Below are 19,650 nucleotides of genomic sequence, written 5' to 3' on the forward strand. Positions count from 1 at the left end.
GCAAGCAAAGTAGACATATTTATTGGTGGTGGGAACATCACATCTGGATGTGCACAGAGGAACTAGCCTGACTATTCTACACTTGAAGTGATGCAGAGGTATTTGTAGTTTTGTAAAGTAGCACAGTGAATAAACAGGTACCATTTCTAAGTCTTTTTTTTTAAATATACTTTTATTTATTTTATTTTTTAAATAATTCTTTATTGTTGTAAATATTATATATTGCCGGAAACGAATCAGTTTCTCTAAAAGAGAGATGTTGACAGGAAGCCAGGAAGGCTGGTCAGCAACCTCAATTGCTATAACCACTCACCCTTTAGTTGAGACATTGTTAGCTGAAGCAGCCTCCACCTTGTTTGTCCCATGTAAGTTTCTGTTATTTCCTGCCTAAGATGTTTTCCCCAAAGCCTCAATAAAAGGGATGGCAGGGCCAGAGCAGGAGGAGTGCTCCCACTAGAGTTGGACTACTCCTGGCCCCCCATATCACCAAATTGAATTTCTCTAAGTTTTTTCATTTGTGTGCAGCCCTTCTCCAGAACTCGAACCCTGAATTGGAACCCTTTCCATGCAGGATGTGAGATTCCTATAATATATGTCCCCTTTTTGTTTCCATTGACCCCCTCCAGCCCTTACCCACCTCAGGCCTTCATCATCCTATTGTCTGTGTCCATGGGTTATGCATGTCTAAGTCTTAATTGTCATATAATCACCTAATATTTAGAGTTTTCTATAGTTAGAGTGCTAAACATGTGCATGTGGTTAACTTTAGACTACAAATAAGTAGATATTTGTTAACCAAGTCTTTTAAAATTTCACTACTGTGGACTCAGGAGCCAGTCCTTCCACATACTGGCATTGTGATATTGGATTAGTTATTTAAACTCTCTGTGCTCCAGTTTCCTGATCTATAAAATGGAGGTAAAAATGGCATACAACATATTATTGTTAGGATTACATTAACATGAATAAAACACTAGAAAAACTTCTGGTACAAGAGTAGTAGTTATTGATATTTTTGTTGATCTGATGCCTGTGGGAATCAGAAAGTGATATTCTATTTAATGCTGGCATCCTATATAATAAAAGGCTAACATGCAAATAGACTGGATGGCAGAACAACCAAACAACCACCAGGGGCCATGTGCAGAACATGGCAGGGGTGCCAGACTGGGGTGAGACACTGGTCACTGTCATGGGCGTGAGCCTCTGGTGGTAACTGAAAATTCTTTGCTCTCACACACCATGGTCCTAACCAGTGCTCTTACCCGCTGATGGCACGGGAGCTACTGCTTGCATCAACTGCCGGCACTAGCCCTGCTTGCACCCTCAGCTGGTGCCAGAACCACTGCTAACACCCACTGCTGGTGCCCAGCACCAGACCCGATCACTCGGTGCCATCCGCAGGTGCAAGTGGCGGCTGCCTGCCCTGATTGGCCCTGAGGGCTTTTCCACCTCCTCCTGCTCCTGAGGGGCAATCAGGACAGCAGCCACTGCTCACACCCACTGACAGCGCCGGCCCCAATTATTACTTCCATGCCATCTGCGGGTGTGAGTGGCAGTGGGAGTGGGACTCCCCTCAGACAAGAACCATGGGAGAGACCGGGCAGGGGCATGGAGGGTGGGCTGAGACCCACCCCTGTGCCCATTGCAGCCTCATGGCCCACAGTTCCTTTCAAGGTACACAAATTTGTGCACTGGGCCCCTAGTTTTTTTTATAGAAAGTGTCCATATGACCAGAACTAAGCATACAGTTTAATACCAGTTTCAATCATTCATTCATTCATTCATTCATTTTGCTCATTCAATAATATTTGAGTGCATCCTATAACAGGCATTGTAGTAAGACCTGGGGATAGAGTGACAAATGTACAAACAAGGCCCCTGCCTTCATAATCTATGATGATCCATATTATGACATCCAATGACTGGAAGGAAATTCACCCAAATATTCACCGAATATTAACTGTTTTTCCCCCAAATAAGAGTGTTATAGAATTATTTTTCTCGTTTTAATTTTTTTCATTTTCCAGATTTTTAAAAACATATTTTATACTTTTAAAGCCATAAAAATAGTTTCCATGTGCTTTGGATATTAAACTAGCAAATACAGGATCAGAATTTCACTGTATCATTAATCTGATGTAGTAGCATATGAATTCTAATCTAGATAGTGATCCTCAGACATTTTTATGTGCAAATTGTACCTGAGGATTTATACAACTGCAGATATCTTGGACTCATCCAGTTGATTGCTGGTGCAGGCTAGGAATACATTTTTTTAAATTGTTTATGCCCTAACCAGTTTGGCTCAGTGGAATACAAATTTTTAACAAGTATCACAAATAATGCTGATGTAGGCAGGTAGCCCATGGACTACATTTTGAGAACAAAAGACTATCATCTACTTAGGGAAAATGTTAAATAATCTTTTTAACAAAATTAAGGGTGCAGGAAGTATGACAACCAGCCTCTAAGCACCCTGCTGTTTGCTTGCAGGAATTGTACCTTTAATGTTATCTATACCTTGCAAAGCATACCAGGTTAACATGTGGAAGAAATTCTTAAGCTTTGAACTATCTCTATACTTCCCCCTGCCATTTAGCCTGATAATCATTATTTTACACTTATCTATGAAGGTATATCAACCCACAGGGCCAGAAGGAGGTCTAAAATGTCACCTATATCTTATCTATTTCTTAAAATATTATTTTATGGCTTTTCTTGTCATTATAATAAAGGAAAAAGATGGTCAGAGGGTATTTTTTTTCCACCAAAGTTGTTCTACCTCTATAAATACAGAACTGGGATAGTACCTTAATGTTCTAAACAGATATAACATGAATTCCCTCTTACCTATCAAAATATTTTAATAAGTCATCAACATGATTTGATAATGTTTTATTTATTATTTGTTCTCTTGTAGGGATTATACAAAAGCTGAAATCTACTTGTGTTTCTTAGCTGTAAGGCAAAACTGCATTGAGGATGTGTGCCAGTTATAGTGCCACAATAACAGAATTGCAGCCTAATCATGTCTTAGAAATAGAGATCAGACTTTATCTTTTCTATGTTTATATTTTATAGGTGAAGAAAGTTTATCTCAGAGAAGTTAGAGATGACCAGCCACTAATAGATTATAGCCCTAAAGCATGCTCTCCTGACCCCTGGTCCAGTGTTCTCATTGTCACTCCTGCCTCTAGCAACAGACTCTGAAGTCACATCCTTCCCTTGGGCATATACTTTGCCTCTGTGTAAAGAAATCTCTGTACCGGAGGATCCAAGATGGCTGCTCGGGTAGACACCTAACCACAGCAGCACACAACAATTTCAATGGAATACAACTAAAATGTAGAGTGGACATCGCCCAGAGCTACAGGTAGTCGACTGACTGAAAATTCTACAACAAGAAGGAAAGAGAAAACCAGAAGGAAAATCAGAGGAGCTGAAAAAAAGCCTAAGGTACGGAGACATGCTGCGCGCTCGCACGCACGCGCACACGGAGAGGTCGCACCCAGAGAGGAGGAGAGGGCTGGGTGCTGCCTGGCGTTCCCTAGCAGGAAGGAAATAAAAACCCCAGCCTGGGCTAAACCCCCCGAACTGCAGCGCTGACCCACAGTTATGAGCCAGACCCTGGGGACCCAGGCTCCGGCGGGGGAGACGGGGCTGTGAGGCGGAATCCCAAGCAAGCAGCGAAAAGCAGGGCCCCCGGAGTCACACGCACATTGTGCGCAGAGGACTGAATGTTGACTTTGATGCTGGATTACCCTAACGTGAAGAAACAAAGCCTCCGGCGGCGCTGTGCCTCAGTCCGGACTGCTCTGAACCCCAGTCCTGGACCAGACCCTGGGGACCCAGGCTCAGGCAGGGGGAGACGGGGCTGTGAGGCGGAATCCCAGGGGAGTGGCGAAAAGCGGAGCTCCCAGAGTCGTGCACTGCGCGCAGAGGACAGTCTGTTGACTCTGATCCTAGACTCCCCTAGCGGGAAGGAGAAAAAAAAGCTCCAGACTGGAGGAACGCGACGAGGAGCAGGAGCCCCTGCCGGACACCGGCCAGCCGGGTGCCGGCAGGGAGCTGGGTGACAGGGCCCCCAGGGCGGGGGGGTGCCCCCGAGCCATTGACCTCTGAGTGCGGGCAACGGAGCCAAGGCCGGGGGCTGCTTCCTGGGTGGTGCTGACCCCGGCAACAGGCTGGAGCAGCGCGTGAGCCCACGGAGAACAAAGGGGTGCCACAGGCCAACCTGCTGAGCTCCCAGGACAAGGAGGAAGAAACCAAAGTTCTCAATGTGAAGAAATCAAGTGAGAGCAAAAGATAGTAAAATTACTTAAGAAAGAATACAAAGAAGATCTTGAAAAATCAAAGACTAAGTCAGAACTCGTCTCACCAGCCAACATTGCAACATAAATGTGTTTGAAAAAAAAAAAAAGGACAGAATGTTGGAACAGCAGCGGCCAGGCCTAGAGTGCCCAGGCACAAAGCAGTGGCAACCGGGCCTGGAGCAGCAATGGCCAGGCCCCAGAGCAGCAGCAGCCAGAACGAGAGCAACAACAGCCAGCACTGGAGCAGCCAGACCTGGGGCAGTGGCAGCCAGGCCTGAGGCGGAGGCGGCCAAGCCCAGGGTGGCCAGTCCAGGAATACCCAGACCCGGAGTGGCCGGACCCGGAGAAGCCGGGCCCAGAGCAGCTGGGTTGGGAGCAGCCAGGTCCAGAACAGCAGTAGCCAAGCCCGGAGCATCCAGGCTGGGAGCGGCCAGACTCGGAGCGGCCGGGCCCAGGGCAGCCGGGCCCAGAGCAGCCGGGTCTGGTGCGGCCAGGCCCGGAGCAGCAGCTGCCAGGCTGGGAGCGGCCAGGCCCGGAGCAGCCGGGTCGGGTGCGGCCAGGCCCGGAGCAGCAGCTGCCAGGCTGGGAGCGGCCAGGCCCGGAGCAGCCGGGTCTGGTGCGGCCAGGCCCGGAGCAGCAGCTGCCAGGCTGGGAGCGGCCAGGCCCGGAGCAGCCGGGTCGGGTGCGGCCAGGCCAGGAGCAGCAGCTGCCAGGCTGGGAGCGGCCAGGCCCGGAGCAGCCGGGTTGGGTGGGGCCAGGCCCAGAGCAGCAGCAGCCAGGTCCAGAGCAACTAGGTCGGGAGCAGCGGTGACCAGATCCGGAGCAGCTGGTTGTGGAACGAACCAGAGCAACAGAGGCCAGGCCCGGAGCAACCAGGCCCAGAACAGCTCGCTTCTCGCCTGCCCCTGCCCCACGGCTGCCTCTCAGACATGGCTGGAAACTTTTGTGGGAACTTGAGGGTCCGCTGAATCAAGTGATGAAGGCTTAGATCTGGATGTGTTGAGTTAGTATAGGGCTGGGGTGTTGATCTGTGAGTGCCTTGGGTGGGGCCTGGATGAGGCTGGTTGACCTATTTGGAAATGTCTTTTGTGTGAAATGTATCATTGGGCATGTGGTGGTATTATTGATATGAGAAAATGCTAAGTAACTGATTTACTATCTGAAAAGGGATTTACTATCGGGGAAAGGGAGGGAGGAAGAGACTGAACATAAACTGCACCTATGGATGAGGACAATGGGGGATGGGGAGGGGGCGGAGGGTGGGGTGGGAACCTGGTGGAGGGGGGAAGAAATGAGGAACCTTTGTAACAATATGAACAATAAAGATTGATTTAAAAAAAAAAAAAAAGAAAGCTCTGTACCTATGAGTTTAAAAAGGAATAAAGCCATACAACTTAGGTTACCTTCAACAAAACGAGTGCACCTTTTTATTCAATACTAATAGGGCTAAGGATTTATCATGTATAAGTTTATGCCATTTAAGCCATATATGTATCTGCTTTTTATTTGGTTGGAATGGAATAACAAGTGGATAATCATTACTTTGAATTGATCAATATAAAAATTATTTACTTTAAAATATTTACTGAGTACTATGTTCCAGTGCAATATTCTAGAGCAGAGGTTGGCAGAATACAGCAGTGGGCCTAATCTGGCCAGCTACCTGTTTATTTTGTGGGTTTTTTTTAAATTATATTTTTATTGATTTCAGAGAGGAAGGGAGAGAGAGAGAGAGAGAGAGAGAGAGAGAGAGAGAGAGAGAGAGAGAGAGAGAGAAACATCAATGATGAGAAAGAATCATTGATCTGTTCCTTCCTACCGGGGATCGAGCTCACAGCCCTCTGACTAGGAATGAAACCGTGTCCTCAGTTCATAGGTAGATGCTCAGCCACTGAGTCACACCAGCAAGGCCAGCCGCCATTTTTTGTTTTGTTTTTTGTAAATAAAATGTTATTGAAGCACAGCCTATACCCACACATTTCCATATTTTTCTCTGGCAGCTTTCACGTAACCATGGCACAACTGAATAGTTCTGACAAAAACGGTATGGCCTGCAAGTCCTCAAATATCTACTGTTTGACCCATCATTAGGAAGATTGTGATCTCTGTAGAATCTAGATGTTATGAATAGGCTTTGAGTAATATAGATAAATCCTGTTCTTTTATGAAGCTTACTAGAAGCCCGGTGCACAAAATTTGTGTATTGGGGAGGATGGGTCCCCTAAGCCTGGCCTGTGTCCTCTTGCATTCTGAGAGCCCTCAGGGGACATCTTTAGTGCTGCCATGGAGATGAGAGAGGCTCCAGCCACCGCTGCTGTGCTCACCAGCTATGAGCCTGACTTCTGGCTAAGTGGTGCTCCCCTGTGGGAGCACACTGATCAGCAGGGGGCAACTCCTGCATTGAGCGTCTGCCCCCTAGTGGTCAGTGAACATCATAGTAACCAGTTGTTGCATGATTGGGCTAAAACCAGCTCTCCAGCATCCCCCAAGGGGTCCTGGATTGTGAGAGGGGCAGGCAAGATCGAGGGACCCCTCTGGTGCACGATCGAGGCTGAGGAGGGACCACAGGAGGGCTCCAGAGTATTTCTGGCCCATTTTAGCTTAGTCCCGATTGGCTGGACCCCAGCAGCAAACTAACCTACTGGTCAGATCATCTGCTCCCTGGTGGTCAGTGCATGTCATAGAGAGAGTTGAGCAGTCTTAGCATATCATTAGCATATTATGCTTTGATTGGTTGAACAGAAAACCAGACACTTAGCATATTAGGCTTTTATTATATAGGATACTTTAATGAGAAGGAAAAAGACAATAAACAAAATAATTTTAGAGAAGTGTCATGAAAAATCCTCTATAATAAAAGGCTAATATGCAAATCAACCAGGAGGACTGGTCACTATGACATGCACTGACCACCAGGGGCAGATGCTCAACGCAGAAGTTTACTCTGGTGGTCAGTGCACTCTGTGGGAGTGCTGCTCAGCCAGAAGCCAGGCTCAGGGCTGGCGAGTGCAGTGGCCGTGGTGGGAGTCTTTCTCGCCTCTGAAGCAGTTGGACATCCCCTAAGGGCTCCCAAACTGTGAGAGGGTGCAAGCTGGGCTGAGGGGACCCTATCCCCCTCCTCCTTCTCTCCTCCCCGCCTAGTTCACGAATTTTGTACACTGAGCCCATAGTAGGATTATGATAGAGAATGACTTGGTGGGAAGATTCAATTTAGAACACTCAGGAAAAGCCTCTCTAAGCAGATGATAGGTGACCTGAGATCTCCATGGCAAAACAAGCCAACTGTAAATTCATGAGAAAATCTAAGGGAAATCTCTCTGGGTGGAAAAACAGCAATTGAAAATGCACTGAAACAGAAAAACTGGGCTGGTTGGAGGAAACGAAGGGGGCTGTTATGGCTGGACATGTGAGTCAGGGTTTGTAGTTGGATGCAAGACTGTATTTCTCTCACCCACTCTTTTGAATAGAGATCCATGGCCATCAGCCTCTACCTTGATGCCCTACTTTTGAGATGTTAATAATGTGAATGTATTTGATGATTGAATTTGCATGAACACATAAAATGTAATAGATTGCTCCCTGGCTTTTTCCTTACTTTAGACTGATTTCTCCTGCATGTTTGAGGACCTCAGCCCTAGGCAACTTGGTACAACATGCTCATGTAATGTCCACTAGTCAGCTGCAGCCTACCTAGTTCAAGAAACTCCAGTGGGGCCATCACTTCCTACTCTTGTAACCATATGACTTTCCCTCTTTTTGTTATGCTCATTTTACGGCACTTATTTATGCAAAGCATTCATTCACTTTACCACTTTGTCTTTCTTTGTGTTATTTTAGTTAAATTACATTATTTATTTTTTAATATTCTTTTAAAAATATTTTTTATTGATCTAGAATAAGAAAAAGAGAGGGAGAGAAGAAAGGAGAGAGGGGGAAGAGGAGAGATAGAGAGACATGTGAGAGCGAAACATTGGTCAGCTGCCTCCTGCATAGCCCCTACGGAGAATAGAGCCTGCAACCCAGGCATATGCCCTGACCAGGAATCAAAGCAACAACATTTTTGGTGCATGGGGTGATAACCAACTGAGACACACTGGCCAGGGCTTCCTTTTAATATTCTTTAAAAAATTATTTTATAAATGTTAAGTAGCATAAGCATACAATGGTATATCCAGTTCACTTGGAAGGTGAGATATCATAGTTCCTCCAGACAACCTGAGAGCATCTTTCCCCCATGCAATAGAGTGCTGTTCCTTTCTCAAGTGTACCCTTGGAGATTAACCCTAGACAGTAGTCCTCCAGGTTGTCTACACTAATATAAGAAAAAGTTGACAATGTAAATGTATTTGATGATTAAATTTGCATGAACACATAAAATGTAATGGATTGCTTCCTGACTTTTTCCTTACTTTAGACTGATTTCTCCTGAATATTCATTCCATCCTCATCCAGAAAAAAATACATTCAACAATAAAATCGTATATGGCAACAAAAAAACTACTCAATATTTTTGTTGATTCCAACAAAATGAAACTAAGGAATTTGAATGTTTCAAGATGATAGGCTAATAAAAAAAGAAACCAGAAGAGTGTAGTTTTATTAAAGGTTAACTAATATATTACTTATATTAGTTCTCTTTGGAATTCAGTGAATAACAATTCCTGAATAGTTAACATTTTATTTTACCAGAATATCTGTGAATGAGCCTCTGAAACAGATATAGATGAGGAACCTAAATGACTTTTAGGGGTTTGAAAAGCCTTTTATTTGACACAGGTTTCAACCATGTGCATTGTTGCAACCCAAGCATCTTCTTCAACATCTGGGAAAAGACCAAAGGGATCCTAAATTTAATTCAGAAGTCATAGCAGATAGCCTCATTTTATAACCTCATTATTCTTTTAGCTCATCATTCTTTATTTGTGGTATTTGCAGTTAAATGTTGGATATCTACACTAGTCTTCACTAATAAAAGAGAAACATGCAAATCTCATCACTCCACTATGCCCAATAGCCAATCAGAGCGAGTATGCAAATTTAACCAAAAACATGGCTGCAACCCCGCCCCACAGCCGCTCCCAGCCTGTGGGAGTCGGAGAATTCAGGCACCAGCACCTGAGGCTGGCTGCAGCCACAGAGACTAAGAAACCACCTCCCCGGTGATCCCAGGCTGCTGTCAGCCGCAGAAGCCTCACATCTGCCTGCCCCACGTCCTGGGGAGACTGAGAAACCAGGCCCCAGTAACTGAGGCTGGCTGCAGCCTGGAAGATGAAGAAGCCACCTGCCCTGTGATCCCAGCCACAGCCAGCCAGAGAAGTTGCCCCACTGCGGTCCAGGTGGCAGCACCTACAGCTGGCTACAGCCTGGTAGACGGAGAAGCCGCCTGCCCCGAAGTCCCAGGTACCAGCACCTGCAGCTGGTGGTGGCCTGTGAGACGGAGAAGCCGCCCACCCTGCAGTCTCAGGCACTGCAGCACAGGCAAAGCTACCTGCTCACCATCCCCTGAGTCTACAGCTAGTCTGGGCACCTATGGCAGACCAGAGGGAGGGAAGCCCAGATCCCAGGTGCCTGTGTTGGCTGGAGGAGGGAATCCTGGGTCCCTGGTGCAAGGCCAGGGCAGAGGTTGTTAGGGGCAACCAAGTCAGCAGGGGAATTGTTAGAGGTGATCAGGCTGGCAGGCAGAAGCAGTTAGGGGCAATCAAGCAGGCAGGAGAGCGGATAGGAGCCAGCAGTTCTGGATTGTAAGAGGGCCAGTTATCCCACGAGGGATCCCAGATTGGAGAGGGTGCAGGCCAGGCTGAGGGACACCCCCCTGCCACACACCCCCTACACGAATTTCATGCACCGAGCCTCTAGTCTCTATATAAAAGCCTAAGTGACTGTTATGACTGAATAATGACAGGCTACCCCCACTGTCCCATGCTTTGTAAATTTGTAACTAGTTCTAAAGTCTTGTGATTCAGATTAGAAATTTTTTGGCAAGAAAACTTTCATAGGTGGTATTGTGTGTTTCAATCAGGGGCACATAATATCTTATTGTTACTCTTTGAGGTGTTTAGGCATCAGTTGGTGCTCAGGGCCTATATCTAGTGATTCATTAGGGCTTGCAAAATTGTGCTATCCAATCTTTATCATTCCTTCTTCGTTTATTAGCTTATCTACTTCCAGAAACTTTCCTTTATATACTCTTTGGTTAGCCACTGCAAAGTTTGGATAAGAAAGTCAGAATAAATAACAGTTTTAAAATGAAGCATTGGTTCAGTAGCAATTCAGAAATTCGGGGGGAAAGGTGAATATTTCGATATGGAGATAAGAACATGTAGGATTTGGAAATACTGTACTGTTGATATTTGTCTCTGTTGACTAATGAGTTTGCAGACCACTGCCTTAAACAAACAGTTTAAAACAAACTGATGTCCTTTGGAACTGGCTGAGGGACAGGTCAATAACCTTTACTCCACTTCAGGAAAAAAGAAAAAACAGGGGGGTGGGGGGGAAACCCCAAACTATGTTTTAATGAGACTAGTGAAGATCCATTATTCTCCCAGAAAATAGATTGCAAACCAAATTTAAAATTTGTAATAATGGAGACCAAGAGAGAAGTACCTAATTTCAGATCTTCCTAAAGATCCTCTGACAAAGTTTTATGAAAAAGGTAATAACAGCTTTTACTTATTAGTCACTTCTTGCAAATGAGGGATTGCTGAGGAAATAAGCTCTTATCGTTGAAAAAAGCAGAAACTCCCATGACAGACAAATTGTGGTTCGCATACACAGACTGTTGGAGTCATTAATGGATGTTCATCTGCAGTTTGTCTAGTAGTACTATCTGGAACTCACCAATACTGAGTATCAAAAGCCAAATTGAGTGAAGATCCTTTATTCTCCCAGAAGATAGGAATAGAAATTTTCGTGCAAACTTGTCATTTTTGTAATCTTATCTGTTTAGATTCACCCCTGCATTAAGCCAGATCTTTGGAAAGCTGAGGACCCAGACAAAATAAAATTGACACCCTCTCCCTACCCCCCAAGTTGGTTGACTCAAAAGAATTTTGCACAATATCATCATGTGATTTTAAGATATACCATGACAGCCCTGGCTGGTATGGCTCAGGTGTCATCCTGTGCAGGGAGAGGTCACTAGTTGATTCCAGGTTAGGGCACATGCCCAGCTTCTGGGCTTGACCTCCAAGGCAGGTGTGCAGGAAGCAGCTGATCAATGTTTTTTCAATCTCTCTTCTTTTCCTTTCCTCCCTCTCTAAAATTAAAGCAAATTTTAAAATAATAATGACAAATAAACAAAAGCTAGAAAGATTTTAAGAAGAAATATCTTTTTTAAAAAAATATATTTTATTGATTTTACACAGAGAGGAATTGAGAGGGACAGAGAGTTAGAAACGTCGATGAGAGAGAAACACCGACCAGCTGCCTCTTGCACACTCCCCAGTGGGGATGTGTGCCCGCAACCAAGGTACATGCCCTTGACCGGAATCGAACCCGGGACCTTTCAGTCCACAGGCCGATGCTCTATCCACTGAGCCAAACCGGTCCCGGCAAGAAGAAATATCTTAAAGGCAGCTTTGTGAGATACTTTTTATCTGAATGTAGCCAAGTTTAAAAAAATTACTTGCCTACTAGGAGGGACCTGATACTCCGAAAGTATTGTATTTTTAAATGGCTTTAATTTGTGTTTTTGAGCTAGAGTAATTTTCACTTGCTCTAGTTACTAGGATAATCATCAAAATGAGTCTTAAAGAGTTAATCAAGTAGGAAAAACCTACAGGAAGACCAAACACCATTCATTCATCCATCCATCCATTCAACAGGTTTTTCTGAGCACTTTTCATGTGTGTATTTGCCACCAGCATGTTTCTCTTAGTAGAGTTTCTTAAAATCTTTTGCCCATTTTTAATTGCTTATTTATTTATTTATTAGTGTGTTTTGAGAGTCTTTCAGATGTTCTGGATATGTTATCAGTTATGCATAGTGCAAATGTTTTCTTCTTGCCTACAACTTATTTTTTCTTAAAAGGGCCTTTCTAGAGTTTTTAATTTGAATGAAGTTCAACTTTTAATTAAAAAATATGAATTGTGCTTTTGGCGTTCGTTGTATTTAAGAAATATTAATCTGATGTACAGAATAAACTGGTGAATATAATAGAATCAGGGACATAGAAAGGGAGTGGACTGACAACTCTCGGGGGGTAGGGGTGTGAGAGGTGCGGGAAGAGACTGGACAAAAATTGTACATCTATGAATGAGGACAGTGGGTAATGGAAGAGGGTGGGATGGGAACCAGGTGGAGGGGAGCTATGGGGGGAAAAAAGAGGAACAACTGTAATAATCTGAACAATAAAGGTTTATTAAATTAAAAAAAAAGAAATATTTGCCTTGGGAGGAGGGGAGGGGGGGAATGTGGGCAGAATAGGGAGGATAAATGGTGATCGGGAAAAATAAAATAAATATTTGTCTTCCTGAAGTCACAAAGATTTCTCCCTATATTTTCTTCTAGAAATTTTGTAGTGTTATGTTTTATATTATGCCTATGTGCTTCATTTTCTGTTAGTTTTTGTATTTGGTGCAAGGGAAGAATAAAAGTTTGTGTGATTTGTTTGCTTATTTGTTTTTGTGCATGCAATGATTCCAGCACCATTTGTTGCAAAGCTTTTCTTATCTTTGAGTTGACTTTGTACCTTTGTCAAAAATCAATTGACTGTCTATGTGTTTCTGGACTTTCCAATCTGCTCCATTGATCTATGTGTTTATCTTTTCACCAGTACCAGGTGGTCTTGATTACTGTTGTTTTGAAATCAAGTTTTATAAGTTTTCCACATTCTCTTTCAAAATTGCTTTGGCTCTTCCAGCTAAATTTTAGAATCATCTTTCCATATAAATTTTAGAATCAGCTTATCAACATTCTTTCAAAGTTTTTGCAGAAAGTTTGATTGGGACTGTGTTGAATCTATAGAGCAATTTTGGAAGAATTGACATCTTAATAATATTGTTTTTCAACCCATGAACTAGTATTTCTGTTGTGCTGTTGTTTGCACACATTTTTCTTTACTGTACACCATAATGCTATAATTTTACAATTTATTGTTACTAGTTTTTGCTTTAGGTAATCAATTATCTTTTAGAGCAATTAAAAACAAAATATCCTTTTATGTTTTACTGTTGGCTGGTCCATTTCTGGAAGATCATTCCTTTGTGTAGATCCAATTTTCTGTCAAGGATCATATTTCTATGCCTGTAGAATTTACTTGACCTTTCTTTTTGTGTGGCATAGGTCTTCTGGTAATGAATTCTCTTAGTTTTTCTCATATCTATGTGAAAATTTAAATATTGTACCTGAGGTAGATGTTGTTGTTCATCCATTTTCGCCCCATAAGTACATCAAGAGCTGAGATCAATTTTCCCTCCCCTTAAGCCTGGGCTGATTTTGTGACTTGATATGACCAATAAATATAGCTGTAGTAATCACATTCCAGTTCTGAGTCTAGCCTATATTTGCAGGTTCTGCATTTGCTCGAGGAAAGCAGACACCTGGATGTAAATAAGCTAAAGCATGCTGCTGAAAGATGAGACACCATGTTAAGAGGGGGAAAAAATCATATGGAGGAACACCAAGCACCAGGCAGATAAGTGAATCCCTTTGGGACCTTCCATCCCAGCCCAGGTATCTGCTAAATTCAGGTGAGAGAATGAATGTCCGCTGATTCCACACAGAACACAAGAGTCCAGATAGAATTGCTCCCCCTCCCATAGGTGCCACTGAGTAAGAGTGAAAAACTTAAAATTCCATAGGTCTAGGCCAGTAGTCAGCAAACTCATTAGTCAACAGAGCCAAATCTCAATAGTAGAACAATTGAAATGTCTTTTGAGAGCCCAAAACCCGGGCATGTGCCCTTGACCTGAATCAAACTCAGAACCCTTCAGTCTGCAGGCTGAAGCTCTGCCCACCTTGCCAAACCAGCCAAGGCAAGAACTCTTTTATTTGTTTGTTTGTTTGTTTGTTTGTTTAAAATATTTTTATTGATTTCAGAGAGGAAGAGAGAGAAAAAGAGAGACAGAAACATCAATGATGAGAGAGAATAATTGATTAGCTGCCACTTACATGCCCTGCACTGGGGATCAAACCTGTAACCTGGGCACATGCCCTGGCTGGAATTGTGTTTCCATTGTCCTTTGTTGCCATGATGCTTTTTATTTCTTCTTTGATCTCTCTTGTAGCTCAGTCATTGTTTAATAGCATGCTATTTAGCCTCCACGTGTTTGATTTTTTTAATTGTTTTTATTGTAGTTGATTTCTAATTTTATGTCATTGTGATCTGAGAAGATGCTTGATATAATTTCTATCTTCTTGAATTTGAAGAGACTTGCCTGTGACCCAACATATGGTCTGTCTTTGAAAATGACCCATGTGCACTTGAGAAGAATGTATATTCTGTGACTTTGGGGTGGAATGTTCTGAAGATGTCAACTAATTCTATCTGATCTAGAGTGTCATTTAGGATTGATATTGTGGGGTGCAGACTTCCTCTGAATCTCTAGATCCTGCTGTGTATGTTTCTCTCTTCAGCCTGGATCACAGACCTCACCTTTCTCTGGGTGAAATCTGACCTTTCCGTGAGAAGGTGCAGACTAAGTCCGGGTCCACGTATTCAGACTTCTTGAGACCCGGTGTTTGTGGGTTCGCTGCTGGTCCCTGGGTGTGGTGATTGTAGGGTCCTGTGAGGTATCTGATGCTTCCTGATTGAAGGTCAGGGTAGGCTTCCAATCACAGCCACTCTCCCCTTCAAGATGCTGCGGTCTCTGCGGCAGAGCCGTTTGCTGTGGTAGAGATTTTAGCAGCAGTGGAGGCTGCCCGGTCAGGGGAGCCTGGTCCGGCAGTCCCTTGGAATATAGCTGTCCCTCATTCACAAATAGACACTCCCCGTATGTCCACACACTCTGCTTTCATTCTCTCAGTCACACACCGTCTTGCAGCTTGCCTTCTGTTGGCAGCTATCTTCCTATCCTAAGAACTCTTCTTTTTAATAACTACAACTTCAATGCAATTATCACATCTTAAAAATTAATAAAAATTTCTTAATACCAGCAAAATCGGTGTTCAGATAATTTCAGTTAGGATCTATGTAAGGTCCCCATACATTGAAACTGATTGATACATCTTAATTATCTTTGTGTGCATAGATTATCTTTCATCCTTTTTTGAACAGTATATTTTTGGACTTTTATGATTATTGTGCTTGGAGTCACAGGAGCTTGTGGGAATGTTCATGATACCAACAAAAAAGTCTTTTGAGGCCTTTTTATGAGCCAGGCACTGTGGCAAGTGCTTTGCATATTTTATCTCATTTAATCCTTAAAACAGCCCATTGGGTTAAGTATTATCAGCTCCATTTTATAAATAGAAAGCTGAGGGTTAAGGAGATGAAATAATTCGCTTAGAACAAAGCTGAGATTCAGAACCAGGTAATTCTTATTCCAAAGTAGACGTTCTTCATTCATATCTAGGCTATACTGTCTGAGTAAATGCATTAGGAAAAATTAATGCCAGCCTGAGTATGGGCTTTATTTATTTTTGAAAAAAATATTTTTTATTGATTTTGGAGAGGAAGGGAGAGAGAGATAGAAACTTCAATGACGAGAGAGAATCATTGATTAGCTGCCTCCTGCATGTATCCCACTGGGGATGGAGCCAGCAACCTAGGCTTGTGCCCTGACCTGGAATTGAACCATGACCTGGTTCATAGGTCGATGTTCAACAACTGAGGCATCCTGGCCAGGCTGTGCTTTATTTTTATTGGTACCTTTATGGATGTTTGAGATATAACTTAGATTAACAAAGGAATTTGAATGCAGTCATAAAATATCCATGTTGCCCACCTAAATAAGCAGATATGTATTGAGCACCTTCTGTGTACAAAAAACTGGGTAGGAGCTGAGCAAAATCAGCAGAAAAATTATATTTGATCAATGCTTCCAAATGCTCACAACCCAGAGGTGAGAGTGAAGGAGATAGACAAATACACAAGCAGATGCAATGGAAAGAGGATTGTAGTGAGTGCTATCATAGAGCTACAGATAAAAAGTGATGCAGAACAGAGAAAGAGGAAAAAAAGAATTCTAATTTGGGGGGGATTAGAAAAAGTTGTTGGAGAACATGGGAGCTGCAAGGCCCTTGAATGATAAATTGGATGTTAGCAAACAAAGCTTAGGTGGATGGGGAGTGATGATGATGAATATTAAAATGTAGTGCGACATTCTGATGAGGTTCATTTGGGATTTCTGTTTCCTCCTGTTGATTCTCTGGAAATGCACAAAGTATTCTTTGCAGCTTTCTCCACAACTCAGCAGCTTGCACCATAGGCAGGAGGGGCTAACAGTTCACCCGCCCCCATCACCTTTCCAGCAGGATCCAGGTTGGGGTGACATGTTGACCATCCATAACTGCCAATGGTCTCTTTGCTGGTCCCATTTGAAAGGCCTGCGGTTACTTTTGGATCACTAGAGGCCATGGTCCCTGTGGTCCCTGCTGCCATTCATCTCACCAGCCTGCTTCTGACCTCAGGCTTCCTTCCGCGTGGCCGAGGTCAGGCAGCTTGCCAGCTTCACCTTGGCAGCAGCCTCAGTTCCCCAGATAACCAGCTTTGTGCCTCTCTGATTACAACCTGATTACAACCGGGGATTGTTCTTGGTGAGCAGTGAGGGCTATCAGTGCAGGAGGCGGTCAAACCCGAGGTGCTTAGCGGAGATCCATCTGAGATTTCTTAGGTCTGTTACATTAAGAAAAGAAGCTCTTTTACCCAGTACTTTACAAGACTATTCCATTTTACATCTTTTTTAGAGACACCCGTTTCTATGGTTTTCTGAGGTTAAGCAAAAAGGAACTGCTGAGTGGCAAGGTTTTCATTTTTATTTTGTCACCCATCAGCAGCAGAAGCTTAACCTCTGGCTGCCTGAACCTTTTCCCTAAGACCAATTGTTCCCTTCCCAACAGTTATTATGTTCTCAGAAAAGACAAATAGGCTTCAACATTAATCGAAGAAAAGCCCAAGTAAAGAAGTAAATCTAATATTCACTGCTCCCTTCCAAACCATATATGACAATAAATGTAAAAGCCAAAGGCAAAACATGTTAATTATCCATGCAACAGTTATTACAACTAGGGAAGAAAGCTGGGTTAATAATGTAGCCTACAGACCCTTACTGGAAGATATAATGATAACTTCAAAATCAGCATTTCTATATTATAATGACTTATTATTATTACATTGGTTGTCTGTGGTAGTTACTAGGTCTATCCTTCAAATATTTCTGGTTTTCCTCCCAGATGCACCATAGTAGTATATATTTCAGAACTCTACAAGTTAAGTGTGGCCAAAGTAATTTGCTTTAGTTAAGAAAATGTGTGTGCTGGTAGCAGATGCCACCTCCAGATAAGCTTTGGGAGCCAATGCGTGATGCCCCATGTTTCTCTTTCCCTCTGCTATGGTGACTGGTGACTGCAACTGGTGACTTTCAAGGTGGGCAACCTCGTTCCTCTAATGATAACACACTGGGCAGTAGCCCCGGCCAATCTATATGATGGACATGAAGCATGAGCTAGAAAATAAACTTCTGCTGTTTAAGTTACTGAAACTGAGATTGCTACCTTGGTATTGCCTTGACTTGCTTGACTGATACACAGGGTTTGTTTTTTTTTTTAAAGCTTCTAAGGATTAAAAAAATAAGCCTCCAGATAACCTTTTATATCTAAAATAACCTTTTATACCTTTTTGGCTTGATGAGAGTGATAAAATATCTGCTGGAAATTTGAGGGACTAACGATAATTTTGCCAAACTTCCTTAAAAACTCACTTTCCAATCTCCTGTAACTAACATAATATCTAATATATTACTTATAATATATGTAATACATCACCCTACAACAAGTTTGCTTTTCCCTCTGGGGAATATTAATTAAAAGTTTTATAAAGTGACAAGGCAATATGAAGTACCCTTGTATTTAAGATTTAATATTAAAAATTTTACATATTAAAAATTTTGGTTCTAAGACCTCTTATGCCCTTATTTTACAAGACTAGTCCGTTTAAGATATTTGCTATAAGAACTTGATGTTCAAGACTGAATAGGCAAATCTATTAAACAAATTTTTGCTAGGCTTCATTGTGCCAAATTTGTATTTTAGCGCCCTCTGCTGGAAAAATGTGCACCTCTGATAAATATAGGTGATTTTTGATGTGTGCTTTTCAAGTATAGACTCTGAAGAATGTCTTATTTACAATCTGTACTAAAAGAATTTTCTCTTTTAAACAAATATCCTTTTGACAAACTACTCATCTACAAATGGTATTTTCTACTGTAGATCCTATAGAAGAATACAGATGCAAATGCATTTATGTATGTATAATTTATACATTCACAGTGTTAAAAAGTACTAAGTAAAAATTAGAAATTTGTAAGACCATAATCCCCTGCCCCATGCCTACACATGCCTGTGCTTGCCAGTGTCCAACTCTCTACAATGTCTTCTCAGTTATGTGCCAAATCTCAGTCCAAATAGGTCATTTACTCCATAAACTACGTAACAAGCACAGTGCTAAGGGCAGGAGTTCCATTCTGGGCTAAAAGGATGTTAAATCTGTCTTCAGGGAATTTATAGTCTTATTGGGCAGCAGAATTTCACCAAAAGAAAAGATCAATAAGTGTTTAATTATGAACTATTGTTACAGAGAACCAGAATAAATCAAGCAAAGCTCAGAGAGTTTGGAGTCACACTTTATTCACTGCAGTGGGTTTAGGAAAATGAATTCAAATTCTAAGAAAGCTATGAGTAGAACTTCTCTTTATATTAAAGAGCCAGCCCTAAGTGTGCTTAGAGGTTATCTTGCTGCTGGCCTTGAAAACAACACAGTTCTATCCAATTATAAAAATACACCTGGCATGGTATTGAGAGTATAGGCATATCTAGTCTCTGGCCTACAAGGTCAGACAGCTAAGTTTATCTTCCTCATTATTCAAACAGACTAAAGCAGGCTGGAAAGCAAAGTTATTATTATTATTATTATTTTTATAGAATAAGAGGCCGTCTAAAAAATAGAGAATTCCAAACAGTAGTTTTATAAAATAGTGGTTAGCCTTCTCACTATGAGATGTGCTTTGAAAGGATATGGTTTTCTGTGAATAATAAAGAGAGCTAACTGAGATTAAGTCAGAAAGCAGTAACTGAACTGGATAAACTGTGTCCATGGACCAGTGCTAACCAGATAAAGGGCAGGATGGGTGGGAAGAGGAAGAGTATGCTAGGCACGAAAGCAACAAGTTGAGAG

Source organism: Pipistrellus kuhlii, unplaced genomic scaffold (genome assembly GCF_014108245.1).
Source record: "Pipistrellus kuhlii isolate mPipKuh1 unplaced genomic scaffold, mPipKuh1.p scaffold_m20_p_2, whole genome shotgun sequence".
In the NCBI taxonomy this organism is placed as follows: domain Eukaryota; kingdom Metazoa; phylum Chordata; class Mammalia; order Chiroptera; family Vespertilionidae; genus Pipistrellus; species Pipistrellus kuhlii.